This window comes from Taeniopygia guttata, chromosome 2, assembly GCF_048771995.1.
Source record: "Taeniopygia guttata chromosome 2, bTaeGut7.mat, whole genome shotgun sequence".
In the NCBI taxonomy this organism is placed as follows: Eukaryota; Metazoa; Chordata; class Aves; order Passeriformes; family Estrildidae; genus Taeniopygia; species Taeniopygia guttata.
The window spans coordinates 97,524,117-97,539,010 of NC_133026.1; positions in this window are offsets into that span (position 1 = coordinate 97,524,117).

The following is a 14,894-nucleotide window of genomic DNA, read 5'->3' on the forward strand; positions in this document are numbered from 1 at the left end:
GCAATTATGCAGTTTTCACCTGAGCTGCACACTTTTGACAGGTCTCCTAACTTCATTATTTTTGATGAGAGTTTTTAAAATTTGCTTTTAGTTTGTTTGACATTTGAGTATTCTCCCAGGGAAAGAAATGTTTTAGAACTATGTTTATGACCAAAAACTTTAAGGAGTCTTTAGAATACTCAGATATGAATTTATGAAATTTGAAAATAATGTGGTATTAGAGTCAAAGTATCAAACTGATAACAGAGGACAGAGACAAGGTAAGATGCAACAACAGTCACTTACTTCTAAGCAATAAAAATATTTTCAGTCAGACAGTATTGCTTTGTATTACTTTGCTGATCATTTCTGATAAAGCAGGTGTAAGGATTAAAAATACCCAGGCAAAAAAGAAAAGTTTGAAATGAATACTTAAGAATGAAAAGACAACTAAATGCTCCTTATTAATTCCTGTATTTAGTCAGACTTCTATTGTCTATTTAAGGAATATCCCCATAGGGATAAACATTCAATGCAAGTAATTAAAGCAGTTATTGAGCTAGAGGAGTTTTCTTAGAAGATTTAGGAGGCACAGGACATGCTTGTGACATGCTTGGGAGTGTGCTTGTTGTACAAGACTTGAGCAGGACACATGTTTAGCTGGCATTTTTTCTTAGAATACCCAGACATATATCTTCTACCATTTTTATATCAAACCTGTCTTAGTATATATTAAAGAAATAATCACAGGAATAATCATAAGATTCACAGAAACAGGCATAAGCTCTCTATCAATACTAACTTTGCACTTTTCATTTTCATCCTGAAGGTACATAAAAGCAAGGTGATTAAATCAAGACCGTAGCTTCACAGGCACTTGATTGTATCACCAGCTGCAGAATTCAAAACACAGCCTGACTGGTTTATATTGCTTAAACAGGATTGAGATGAATATAGATAGCAATAGGAAGCTGGTCTGTAAATACACAAATAAATTAAGAGGAAATTATACACTCTAAATGTATGTCAGGAACAAAAAATTCCACTAATATCATAAAAAAGTGCTTTCAAGAGAAGCTGTGCTGAAGTGTTTCTTACAGGTAAGAATGTTAGAGAGTCAAAATAGACAAGAAAAAAGAAACAGTAATTAAGTAAAAATAAAACCTTCACCCATTAGCCATAATAGCTGCAATATAATTGTCTTTTTTCCAGTTGAGCAGAATGAAATCAAAATCTGTCTATTGTACAACATAGATTTCTTTTTTTTCTTTTTTTGCAAGGCAGCCAAGACAAACTTTTTTTTTTATTTCTTTCTTTTCTCTCTAACATTTATTCCATCAGGATTCAAAATTATATTCCCTTTATATTTTGTAATTTACAATGTTATATTTTCTGTGGAAATCTTTGAATTTGCACTTCAATTAGAAATTTAAAAAATACCATTTTGATTTTTTTCCAAGAGGAATATTTTTTATTTCTTTTAGTTTTTAAATGAGCAGCTGCTCTTCATTAAATAAAATTGAGAAGAAAGAAGGAAATTTCCTATTTTGAAAAACATGTGCATTGTAAAGAAAATGAAAACATAAACATGCAGAGGCAATTATGACATTAAAGTGATTAATAAAAGCTCAGTATTAAAAAAGCTTATATGAAGTAAGATGGGGATTTATTGTCTGCATGCTAATTTTAATCTTTAATAATCTAGTTTTTAAAAATCAGAAGAACCAAGATCAGATGAACAATCTTCCTAGAAAGTTGTATGTATGAAATTTATTTGAATGAAATTGCTACCAAGCATCCTAAAAAGTATTTCTCCATGTACAATACTTGTCTTGTGCAGTGGGGACTGTTCATTTAACACAACTGCAGAAAAGGATAAGAGCATAATTTATCAGTTACCACACAACAGCCTTTTTGAAGGGCATCATAGCACTTGATTTAAAAGCTCTTAAATTCTGGGATTGAACATGCAAGGACCAGCATCATTAGGGATTATCATTCTTTTAGTCAAGAAAAGAATGTTAAAAAAAAGATAAATTAATTTAAAAAGAGAAAAAATTGTTAGAGAAAGTGAAATGGTGAAATTATGAACAGTGAAGTAGAGCTTCCTCTGGCCAGCAATAGCATAGCAAGTGTGCATTCTGGATGGATTTTGAAAGCCGTGTGCATATGGAAGTATATTAATGCAGCTGGGGTTTCTCGCTACAGAGCCACCAGTCCTCAGAGAAAAAAATACTTCTCCAGTGCAAAAGGGCATGCAAACACCATAACACAGCAGCAGCTGTAACTCAACAGTCCCAGGACTTTACTTCACTGAGTTTCGATCCTTGATGAGATTTTCTGAACACTGAATAGAAATGAGTGTTTATTTCTGGACCTTTCTCTTTTAATAACCTATTGCTGTCAAGAATATATGTCATCTTGTCATAAGATGAGTACTAGGTAACACCTAGACATAGCTCCTTAAAGCATATTTAAAGCTCAGAGTTATGGTCTCACCTGACCTTAGTGTAGAATCGAGGCCAAAGCACTCCCTTGTAATAAGCAATTCTTTAAATTTAATAGATATCCTTGACTGAGATAATTATAATTTTAATCTTCACCATAGTCTAAATTTTCAACTAAAAGTCCATTATGTGTTTAAAATGGTCTTCACCAACACACTCAAATTAAAATTAAATTCTAATTTTTCAGGCTTTCACGTGCTGATTCTGGAAAAAGAAATAAATTCTTCAGTTTTCATTTTACTGAGTGAATTTTTTACCTCTGGCAAATGTTTTTATTTGCATATATGTGTACTGCATATATTTTCCTATAAACATAATTCTACTAAGTTTATCCCATTTTCATTACCCTGTAGATGCCAGGACAGTAAGGAGTTAATGCATTACTTTGTCTCAAACACCTGTAACCAGTCATCTGGGCAATTTAGAACATCATGTGCTCAGAAAGGGAGTATGAAGGTAAGGCAGCACCTTTCTGGAGCCAGTTTCCCTGTTCAAGTTCATGATGACAGAACAAGATCCAGCACAAGCGCAAAAGTGGCATCAAGGAGCAGGCAGGGCCAGTGTGGGAGGGCGGGGTGAGGAAATATTGTGATAACCTAAAGACCTCAAAGTCCCCCCACCCATTTCTGGAAAAATAAACTTAGTGAGTTTTTCTTTTTTTAAACCTTTTTGACTTTTACTGTTCTTTTTCAAACCTTCAGATCTTGGATGCTCGCTGCTGTGTAGGAAGAATACACATAACACAGTTTTTCTGTTTTTATTGTATTATTTGGCTATCTTAATTGAGCTTCTCAAAACTAGCTGGACTGTTTTCATCACAGGGATCAGATATGTAACTGAAATTAAATATACAGAGATGCAGAATGATTGACATCATAAGCTGTTTTCTCCAGGATTTAACAACAGCCTCTTATACTTTCAAATGTAATTGGTAGGCCAAATTTTGCATCCAAAGATTGGTTGATCTGACAGACATTCTGAGATAGCTAAAAGTCTAGAAAAGGAATGAGACATAAATTCCCATATTCTATTTCCTTAGAAACATTTTTTTCCCCTCTGTATGTAAGAAAATAAAGTTTATCAGTACGTAAATAACCTAGAGTTTTGGGAGCAAGGACTACACTCCTGTTCCTGTTACAGTGAAATGTTATTGATTCAGTTTGGTGATAGGTGCCTGAGTAAGTAAAAACAGATAATGAAAGGAATACATCATAAGGATCAAATCACATGGCTGCCATCGGGATTCGAAGGTGATGCTAACAGCAGTATGGAGGCTGAACACTCTAGAAAAAACCCAACACTTGGAAGAAAAAGATTCAGTGCATTCTTGGCAGTAGGGTCCACAGCTGGCAACAGCAACATGGTGGTGTGGATGCACGTTCTGGAAGTCCTAAGTGGCTGAATGAAGAAAATTGAGTGTCACAGACAAAGTCTTGTCTCTTGTTTCACTAAATATCTGTTATTGGCTACTATTGTGTTCTGACCTGGATAGATAGAGTCAGGCTGATGAGCAAGTTGGGAAGACTTTGTTTTGTGCAGCTTTTTTCTGACGTAAATCATCCTTATTCATTTTGATCCAGATAAGCAGGAGACACTTGCTAACTCTCCTATATGGTAGAAGATTGGGCAGCATGGAGTAGGTAGTGGGTAATGGAAGCAGATAACCTGGAATCTTCCCCATGGTATATCCATTGGTCTTTTTAGGATTATCCAATATAATTTTTAAAAATCATAAAACAAACAAAAAAACCCCAAAAAACAAAAAACAAGCCAACCTCTTATCCAACTCCTCCTGAAATTACAAGGATATTTACTTATTTTAGTAAAAAAAAAATTTCATATTTTGCTATATTGACACATAGGTTCTTATGCAGAAAACTGGTAATCTTAAAGTATCTTGTGCCAAATATAGTAGGAGTCTGAAGAAAAAATGGATAGTTAAATTTTAATACATTAACATAATATTAGTCATTTGATGTTGATATTAACATTAATGGTAATGTAAATGAACCTGGCCTGCTGTGGAAATCGCTGCATATGTCTGTTTGGTTTGAGATAAATGTTATTTTTATAGCACTCTTCATTCAGTTTTATATTTACTTTCTTATTTATATTTACACTTATATTTACTTTTTAATTCCATCACTTAACAGGGAGGATGTGGCTAATAATTTTCTTTTGCTTACTTTCTTTTTTTCTTCCTCTCCTCCCATGTTTTAATGAGAAATAGTTCAAATTAACTCAGAGAATGCTAAGTGTAGTGTATTTTTCTTTGAGAAGGTTAATTTTAGGAGGACATTCTGTCTGGCTCACTTAAGAAAACATCACTTAGTATGAAAGATTAGAAAATTTTCATCAACACAGTCTAAAGAAAAGGGCTGTTGGATGTCAGTGATGGATTACTCTTCTGAAGCCAGGCAGAGTTCATTAGTTCTTGTGCCTTCAGGGCCCCGTTCCAGGTTTTAGCTCTCACGTGACACCACAAATTAGGCATACACAGTATGCCATACTGTAATGACATATTTAGTCCTTGCTGTGCACAACAGCCATGCAGCTGCAGCAAGTGCCAGGACGTTTGTCAATTTGAGGAGGCTTTCTGATCCACAGAAGGCATCCTGTAGCAAAGTCATTTGGCTGAACTGCTCTAATGCATGTCTGATCCATCCAAACACAGTCTCCCATTAAGATATAAGGCAGTTTTAATTTTTCATTGAACTATTTATCAAATATACTTGGCCAAATTCACTGATGATTTACCTGTGCCTTTGCTGCTGTAGTTTGTTTCTTTGTAGTGTGTTTTTTTTTTTTTTCTTGTGGAGTGGAATTTTTGGGGGGAGTTGTTTGTTTTTCTTCTTGGATTAATTATGCTTTATGAGAGTTGAGCTCTCTTTGCAGTTTTATTTAGGAAAAACTAAGACACTTGGATGTTTAATTGTGTGTAATATACCTGCTTTTGCTAGGTTTTTTGAGGTTTATGTACATATTTACTTTCAAGAATTGATTGTAGATTTACTTTTAACATAACCTTTTAATAGGTTATAGCAAGGCGACCTTATACAAGTAATGCTATTGATCCCATTAATTCTTGAAACACAGGTTGAATACATCATTGTGTTCACTCTATTTTTGTGATTTGTGATATAGATCTTAAGTCTCACAATTTTTTTTCTCAGATATGCTAATTTATTCAGCTGTGGATTTTTATCTCATTTATAGAAAAATGCAATTTGTTGTTCTCCAACTATTATTCTTTTGAGCTAGGTTCATTTTTTTTGCCCATTTATATATTAAAAAAAACCCCAAAAAACCAAAAAAAAAAACCAAAACAAACTTAAAAAAAGAATAAAATCACATTCCAGAGCCACTTGCTTTTCAAAAAAAATTATAATTTTAAAGAGTTTTAAAATATGGTTGATGGAGTTACCTATTATATAAACTATTTCTTAATAGTTCTTAATCAATGCAAACACATTGTTTTTGAGGTGAATTGGCACCTATGTGAACTCATGCAAGGAAAGTTATTTGGCTCAAAAGTATTTAATCAACTAAATTTGCTGTTGCAAAAGTCCATCAAAACCAAATACCAAAGTTATGAGAACCAAGAAGGAAAAACTGGTGTTTTCTCTCATTGCTTTAATCTATCTTGAAAAGAACCAAAACAATTTTAAAAGACTTCCTAATTTATATTCCCTGCCTTCAGTCTTGGAGTAAAGTCATATTCCCATGGCTTCCTTTGATAATGTGAAAACTAAAAATATTTCCAAATGAAAAATTATATTTGAAGTCCCAGGCACTGGAAAATATATATTTTAGCTGAAAATTTTGAGATGATATAACATGAAGGGTAAAATTTCTAACATAAAGAGCACTGTGCTGAAATTGTTGTATAGAATCTACTAGCAAAACAGGAAACAAATAAATAAAACAGAGAAACCATTAAAAGGTGCTATTTTAAAAGAAAATTGCATACCATGTAAATAGGTTCTTATGTCATGTCTGCCAGTGTATAAAGCATACAGTTGCTTAAAATGTCACTTCCATAATGTTAATATTTGGTGTCTCAGTTTATATGTTGCTTAAACAGTTAATTATTTTTCCTGAATCCTGCTCTTTGTTTTGTGTAAAAGTATGATTTTCTAAAATCTCAATAATTTCTGTGCTTCAGGGACTACCCCTACATCTCTAAGCAAAGTTTTAACATCAAGAAATACTAAACCTTCTGTTGTGAGAGTAAAATAATAATCCAAAGTGCTTTATAAAAATTAAAAAAAAAAAATTCAGGAACAGTCCTTCTCTTGTGATCTTCCTTAATAATTCTTGTTGTGTTCCTAGTCTTTCTCCTTAAAACACTACATTTTACACAGACATTCTTGTATAAGTTTTTTTCCAGTCCTGAATCAAGCAAAAACTATCTACAACTTGGAAGTATTGAGTTCCTAAACTTAGCCCTCCAACTTCCATTTCTTACATTGAACTTTTCAATTTCTTTACAAATCAACCTCTCTGAATCTCTGGATCAAGCACATAAAATGGGTATATTAAACTGCAGTTAATGTTGTAGCTGCAATCCATATAACTATTCTGAAACTGTAGCTAGATGAAAATGATCCCAGCAAAGAAAAGTATGCAGGAAAATCACCCAGCTACTTAATTGGAGTCTTAACTCTGTTTTCAATCTCCCAACAGCTTTGATGCTGATACAATTTTAATGAAAAAGAAATAAATAAAATAAATTATAGTATCTGCATTATTTGCTTTAATTTTCCGTACATTTGTCGGTGTAAATTTGAAATCCAAACCTAGAACATAGGAAAGACAGAGAGAGAGGGAGAGAGAGAAAGAAAGAAAGAAAAAAAGAAAGAGAGAAAGAAAGAAGGAAAGAAAGAAGGAAAGAAAGAAGGAAAGAAAGAAGGAAAGAAAGAAAGAAAGAAAGAAAGAAAGAAAGAAAGAAAGAAAGAAAGAAAGAAAGAAAGAAAGAAAGAAAGAAAGAAAGAAAGAAAGAAAGAAAGAAAGAAAGAAAGAAAGAAAGAAAGAAAGAAAGAAAGAAAGAAAGAAAGAAAGAAAGAAAGAAAGAAAGAAAGAAAGAAAGAAAGAAAGAAAGGTAGGATCAAAGTGTGTTAAAAAAGTGCAATTTGTACCAGAAAAGTGTGACAATGATTCTCTCAGATGAAATTCCATGATGTCTCACAGAGTAGCCTTGGCAAAATGTACAAGCTGCACAAATTTTCAGTTTAACAAAGCCTACTCAGAGTTAATCTGCTAGGCCATGAACGCAAGGGAACATTAGTAACTTTCTGTGTGGTGCTATATCTGTGCTACCTCTTACTGACATGTTTTTGAGTCACAGAAGACTATTAGTAGGTTTGCAATCATTGTTTCTTTCTTCCTTACACTTTACCTTTTTTAACTTGAATCTTTTATTGTTCTGATTTCACTTGTCATGACCCATTTTTGCTTGAACACAGCATCTGGGACATGCTTACTTCTCCCAGGAAGTACACTTTCCTGCATCTTAGATGTTTCTGGTGTCTTTTTTTGACACTTAATTTCATATTAATAAGGTGGTAGTGGGGACAGTTAAGAACTTAATTTAATTTTTCTCAATTATACTTAGTTTCTGCCCAGTTCTAATTAACTAAAATATTGAACTTTTTTTTCTAAAAAATTAAATAAAATTAAATGAAAATGAAAAATGTAGGAGCTGATTAAAATTCACTTGATCAGGATATTCATCCAGATGAAAATTATAATTACTTGTAATTGTATCTTATTTATGCACAACCACTGCAGTGAAAACTTGGTCTTGCTTTAAAATCAGGAATATGCCATGATTTCTGCTGCAGCTGATGAAAGAAGCAAAATTTCTTCGATATATGCTCTATATATAAAAAGCTATATCCCTAGTCACACATACTCTAAAATAATTTAGTGTCTTATTCACACTTCAATCTGTTAATGTTCTGTGCATCACTTCTTAGCCTAGCATCTCTCAGTCTATTATCACTTGCTACCATGATAGCATTTCCACCTGCAATTTGTGGCTGCAAATAGTCTTGTTCTGTGATGTCCCTTAGATACACTGCTGGAAAGAAAAAAACAGTTTCAAATTTTTGTTGCTTCATCAGCAATAGCAAATCCCATGCTACATAGTAAACCATTCTCTTTTTTAATAACTTTACCTTTGAAATAGTGGCATTTAGTTCATTGTATAGTTCCTGATTTTGCAGATCTCTGAGCTTTACAGCTGCTGGAATTGCCTTGTCAGTGGGAACAGGCAGGAAACCTTACAGACAATTGAAAGTTAAGAGTGGAGACTTCATCTGAGACCCTTGATTCCACAGAACCAGAGGTTTCCTTCAGATATTTGCTCTTCAAATTGTGCTAGACAGAAACTAAAATAAAAAGTAAAAGAAGATCTTCAGCACTTACAAGTGGTAAGGAAGACTTAAGAACCTGATGTTTTTAGGGGGGCACTTAATGCTGAATTTAATCTTACGCCCTTTTGTGCCTTTTGACATTTCGTAAAGTTTAAATATCACCAGAATAAGCCTTTTGCTAAGTAATATCCTTTCCCTTCTTGAAAGTCAGGAGAGACAAACTAGTGCCAGAAGTTGGGTTTTTTTTTTCATGTTGTCTCTTAAGCAAGTGTCCCTGGAATATGGTTTTATTCTTTTTTTGTTTTGGTTTTTTTTTTTTTTAAATATGTGAATTGGTAAAAATTTTGACCAAGGAACTAAAATATGTATTGTTCTAGGGAAAATGTCCATGAGTGAGATATTGCCCTTAACAAAGCAGAGAAAGGGCTGTCAGAATAGCACAGTATAAAAATATATGAAGGTCCATACATATTTTCTCTAGAGTGGCTTTTTTCTAATGTTGCAAACACGAGGACAGCAATCTCACCCCTTACAATAAAATAGCGTATGACTTCACCTTCTTTTTTTTTCTGAGAAAAATAGCAGAAAATATTCTGATGGTTTTTTTGTCATTTCAGTTTTCCTCTTTGAAGAAAAAATCCCACAGTCAAGGAAAACTTTTAGATGAGCATTGTTTCAACAGGTAAGCACAGCAGTCCACAAATGTGAGGTCTGGGACACTGTGTTATTTATTGTTACTCTTTTGAGATAATTTTTTTTTTTTCAGTTCTGACATAGTATCAAAGAAATTTCCTAAGTAAATGTGGTGAATTTCTTTGTTTAATGCCATTAATAATCATGAGGATTTTTACTTTTATGGTTAAAAAAAGGAGATTAACTTTTAACTACTACTTTCTTGTCCTTTCTTTTGATTTTCCTGGAAGGCATTAAAAAAGGAAAATAAAGTTCTGACCATAGGCATAATTTTTTAAAAATAATTATATATATTTTTTCTATAATTAAGTCATCATCATCATCATCATCATCATATATTATTCATTATTATGAGAATCATAATAGTTACTACTATTGATGACAGGAAAAAGTTTATAATTTCCTACCTGCTTATCCCACAATAAATCAATCCTTTGCTTTTTAGAACAGAAATATTGCCTCTAGGTATTTGTATTCACAGCATACATGCTTCCAAGTGACTATAAAACCATTGTTAGCTGTATGATTTAAAATATGATACCAGGAAAACACTGGAACTCAGAATGTTTTGTGCATGTGTTACAGAGAAGCAAATGACATTGGATACAGCCCTCATAGTATCACCCTCACTATAATGGAATTGACTGCTTATTGTCATGCCCTCGACTGCACATAGAATGTAATTATTTTCACAAAGCTTCTGGGATTTGAAGGCGCAAGCAGAATAAACAATATTTTTTATAGGAACAACCCACAGAACTGGCTGACAAAAAGTTTTAGCACCCAGCCTTAACATTCACTTTCTAAAAGAAATGAAACCAAATAACTACACCTTGATTCCTTAGCTAAATGACAGGATACGAGGCAAGGAAAAGTTTCTTTGGCAAAACCCACTAGATGTCTGATGGCAATACATTACAGCATTACAGCAGAGAGGAAGATGTATAGGAGTTTATTGAAATGTGTGGACAATAACTTCATGACACAACCGGTGAAGAAGCCCACTAGGCAAAATTCCCTTCTGGACATACTGTTTGTGATCAGAGAAGGGCTGATGGGTGCTATCAATGGTTGGAAGCCCTTTTGGGCACAGCAATAATGAAATTTTTGGATCTTGTGCAGATTATTTTGACATTTTCTCTACCATGGTACAATATAATTAAAATATACAGTCTAAAAATTATTTTGATACAATCTTCAAAAACAAATATGATGATGAATCTTGGAGAAATATGTAAATAGTGAAAACACACATTCAGGATGCATCTTAAAATCCTCAAACATTGTGATATTCTGAATACTCTTTGATAAAGCCAATCATGGCCTTTTTTTAGTATTCTACAATAACTTTTGCTTTTGTTGAGAGATACTTCTCACTTTTGGATTATATCTGAGCAACTTGAAGTCCAAGACATATGTTAAACCATAAACCATCCATTTTTAACTATTTTTAATAACATATTCCAAGTAATCGGTACCACAATATAATACGTATATAGTCATTGTCATGTGCACAGTGTGGCTGAGATGGCTTGCTCAATTCCATAAGTTTTGGAAACCATCTTAAAAGCAAAATTCAATTGAAAAATAATTGCATCACACAGACATAACAAAAATATCTATTTCAGCCAATAATCATCATGGAGTTATAGAACAGTTTGGGTGGGAGGGAACCTAAAAATCACTTAGTTCCAATCCCCTGCCATGGACACTGACACCTTCCATTAGATCACATTGCCCAGTGCCTCATCCATGCTGGCCTTCAACACTTCCAGGGATGGGGCATCCACAACTTTTCTGGGCAGCTTTTTTCAGTGCTTCATCACCCTCAGAGAAGAGAATTCCTAATATCTAATGTAAATCTACTCTTAGTTTGAAGCCATTCCCCCTTGTCCTGTCACTATGTGATCTTATAAAAAGTCTCTCTCTGGCTCTCTGTAACCCCCTTTATGTACTGGAAAGCTCCTCTAAGGTCTTCTGGAGCCTTCTCTCCTCCAGACAGAATAACCCTATCTCTATCAGCCTTTGTGTTGTAGGAGCAGTGCTCCACCTTCTGATCATCTTTGTGGTCCTTGTCTGGACTCACTCCAATATGTCTCAAGCTGAGAACCCCAGAGGTGGGTGCAGCACTCCAGGTGAGGTCTCATGAGGACAGAAAAAATGGGCAGAATCATCCCCCTGAATCTGCTGCTCACGCTGCTTTCGGTGCAGCCCAAGATACAGTTGTCTTTCTGGGCTGCAAGTATGCACTACTAATCTCCATGCAAAGGAAAAAAATGGCCTCCTGCCTTTATTTTTTTTTAATACTTTAGGAAAAAAATATGGGTTTTGTAAAATGTCCTAAATATGCAAAATTTGAGGAGGCTAATGACTAAGAAAAAGCAACTGTAAAGATTATATGAAACAAGCAATGTACCAAAAATGGTGATAATTTTAATGTTGAATCTTGTGAAAGAGTAATTTCTTTTTAAAAATCATGTTCAATTAATGAAGAAGAGATTTCAAAAGGGTTGGGGAACAGACACCTCTTTTCTGTTGAAAGGCAACAGGTTCTCTAACTCATTTTCATAAATTCAAAAATCTGCACTTCTAGGAGAATTGGGTCAAAGCCAATTAACTTGTAAAAACTCTGTAGAAACTAGGTTAAATAAGTGTGGATGAAAGATCACAAGTATAATCCTCTTAATAAATTACAGCAGCTAATAACTAACCTTTCTGAATTTGAAGAGTTGTATTTTCTAAAAGGCATTGAAATCCATCCTGTGTGGATCATTAATCCAGAAATAAGGTAGGCAAACATGACTGTAAAAAGATCTGTATCATAAAAAAATTTTCATTTAAGACAAGTAAATAAAGGGAAGAATAGAAGGAAGAGGAAAATAAAAGGGACGAACACTTGAACAGTACCTCTATACAGTTTCCCAAACACTAGATGGAAATTTAAGCAGTTATCTACATTTCATTTTTAAGCAGATTTGCACACCCTCTGTGTGGTTCAGCTCTGAGACCAAAGCAATGGTTCTCTTAACATCTTTTCCCTTCTACCACGTGTTAGACAACTCTCAAAGAGCTCTAACCACTAGCTATGCATCAACTCATACTAGATAATGGGTGAAAACATCAACACCACCAAATAAACCTGATGACACAGAGGGGCAGTCAATGTGAAGGACCTTTTCTTTGGAAGTGTAACGAAGATGTGACTAAGAACCCAGTGAAAGAGGAAGAAAACCAAGAAGGATGTTATGGGCAGCCAAGCGGGATATTCCCGAGTGAAGAAAACCAGCTACTAATTTACGCGTCATGGAACTGTCTTCTAAAATTAGTGAGTGCACAACCAAACTTCTGACTAGCGTTTCATGCTAAATAAGTAAAAACTATTTCCACTGTAATAGACATTTCTGAATCATCTTGAGAGTCAGTTGTTATCTACATCAAAAATAAAAGGATTTTTCTACATTGGCCCAAACTTCTGACATCTGAGGAGTCATCTGCCATGAATTGTAACAATTACGGATGTCAAAGAACCAAAATTCAAATGATCATTTAATGTTGTTTGACATGAAAGAAAACATAATTGAATTCTAGACAAGCAATGTCAAATTCTGTGAAATGATTGCTGCCTGGATGACAGCAATATCCCCCCAAAGAATTGCTGCATTTCACACAGAAAAAAGCTGGCAAATAAATTAAATGTATTTTTGTTTAAACATTGCATTAAAAGAACGCAACACAGCAATTTGACAAAACTGTCCTTCCTTCCTTCCTTCCTCCCTTCCTTCACCTTTCACTGTTTTTCTTCTTCTTTCCAGAAAAAAACATTATGGACTCAAAAGCAGACAATTAAATATCTGTACTTACTACCAATTTCCTTGTTTAGTTAAACCTTCTGTATCTTCCTTTGATATTGTTTTGGTTATCATAGACAAGAATGGATTATTCAAGGTCAATGTGATAGAATAATTTAGAAGATTATACTTGCATTTTTAGACAGATTCTGTTATAACGGCTTGCATGACAGGTTATTTTAAAACCAGAAATTTTTGTGTCATCATCATGACTTTTTGACCATTGTAGTTCTGTATCAGGATTTCAGCTCAATACATCTTAGTGAGGATTTCAATTAAAATTACTGTGCCCTCATTATGCTTAGAACAAAACTGTCAAGGACAGTTCCTGTTGTATCATGACTAAATTCACATAAGAATTTTGCTTGATCTGAAAACAAGTATCTATAAAAAAAAAAAGGATTTGAGATTTTGAACCAAAGATCATACATTTAAATGGATCATCTTTCTCAGTACATAAAAACATGATGGCTGTGACCCTGTAAAGAATCTGGAAAACACAAAAATTCATATGCACTTTAATTGATTATAAGAATAAAAAAGTCAAATGCCAAATAGAAGTTTCATACCCTGTATCTTTTGAAATATCCAATCCAAAAGACAATTTTCAGAGCATTATTACTAAATATAGATTCATGCTGCATTGCATAAGAAGGAAATATACCTTTTATATAGCAGTCTATTGACTGAAATATGGTGGTGTGGTTTCCACTGAAAAAGAAAAAATAAGATGGTCTACTTACTGCTCTCCTGGGTTCTGTCAGGTAAGCAGTAGCATAAAGTTTAATTCTGGGGGACTTCTCTACTTCTCAAATTATACATGCAGAAAAAGTAAATGATAATTTGCTTGATAAAACAAGTAAGCAGAAAAAAATGCAAAACAAAACCACACACTATGCCACGTTCACCATATCTTTAAAACAAAGACTGCAGGTGGTTGGGACACATTTAAAAAATTATTCAGGGTTATAGATAAGTCTTGCTCAGCCTAGACACCTCGTGTATTGATCCACATAGAGTATCCAGTATCCTGTGTACACCTTGCTCCAAATTCTGCTCTGGCCCTGGGTTCAAGCCTGCCTGGGAGTCTGACAAAGTCATGGACTATGTTCCAGGATGAAGTTATGTGGACTAGTTCTGAAGCATCAATATCTTCATTGACTAATATCAGGGAGATATTTTTATCCTCTATCCAGATGCTTTCCGAAACCAGGAAAATATTAAGATTAATATATTATGGAATATTGACTTATTAATGTCAGAAGAAGCCTCCACAGGTAAACAAAGAAAATAATATGATCTTGAATACTATAGTCATCTTTCCAGACTTAGGTACAACTATTCACTTGCGTAAAATTAATCACATTTATAAATGCCTTCAGAATTTAACATAGAAAAGATCATACCCTTTCTAAACAAATTATTGTTGACTATGCCATGGAATGTATAACTCAAAGAAGATCGTTTTCTTTGCATTTCACACTTTCCTG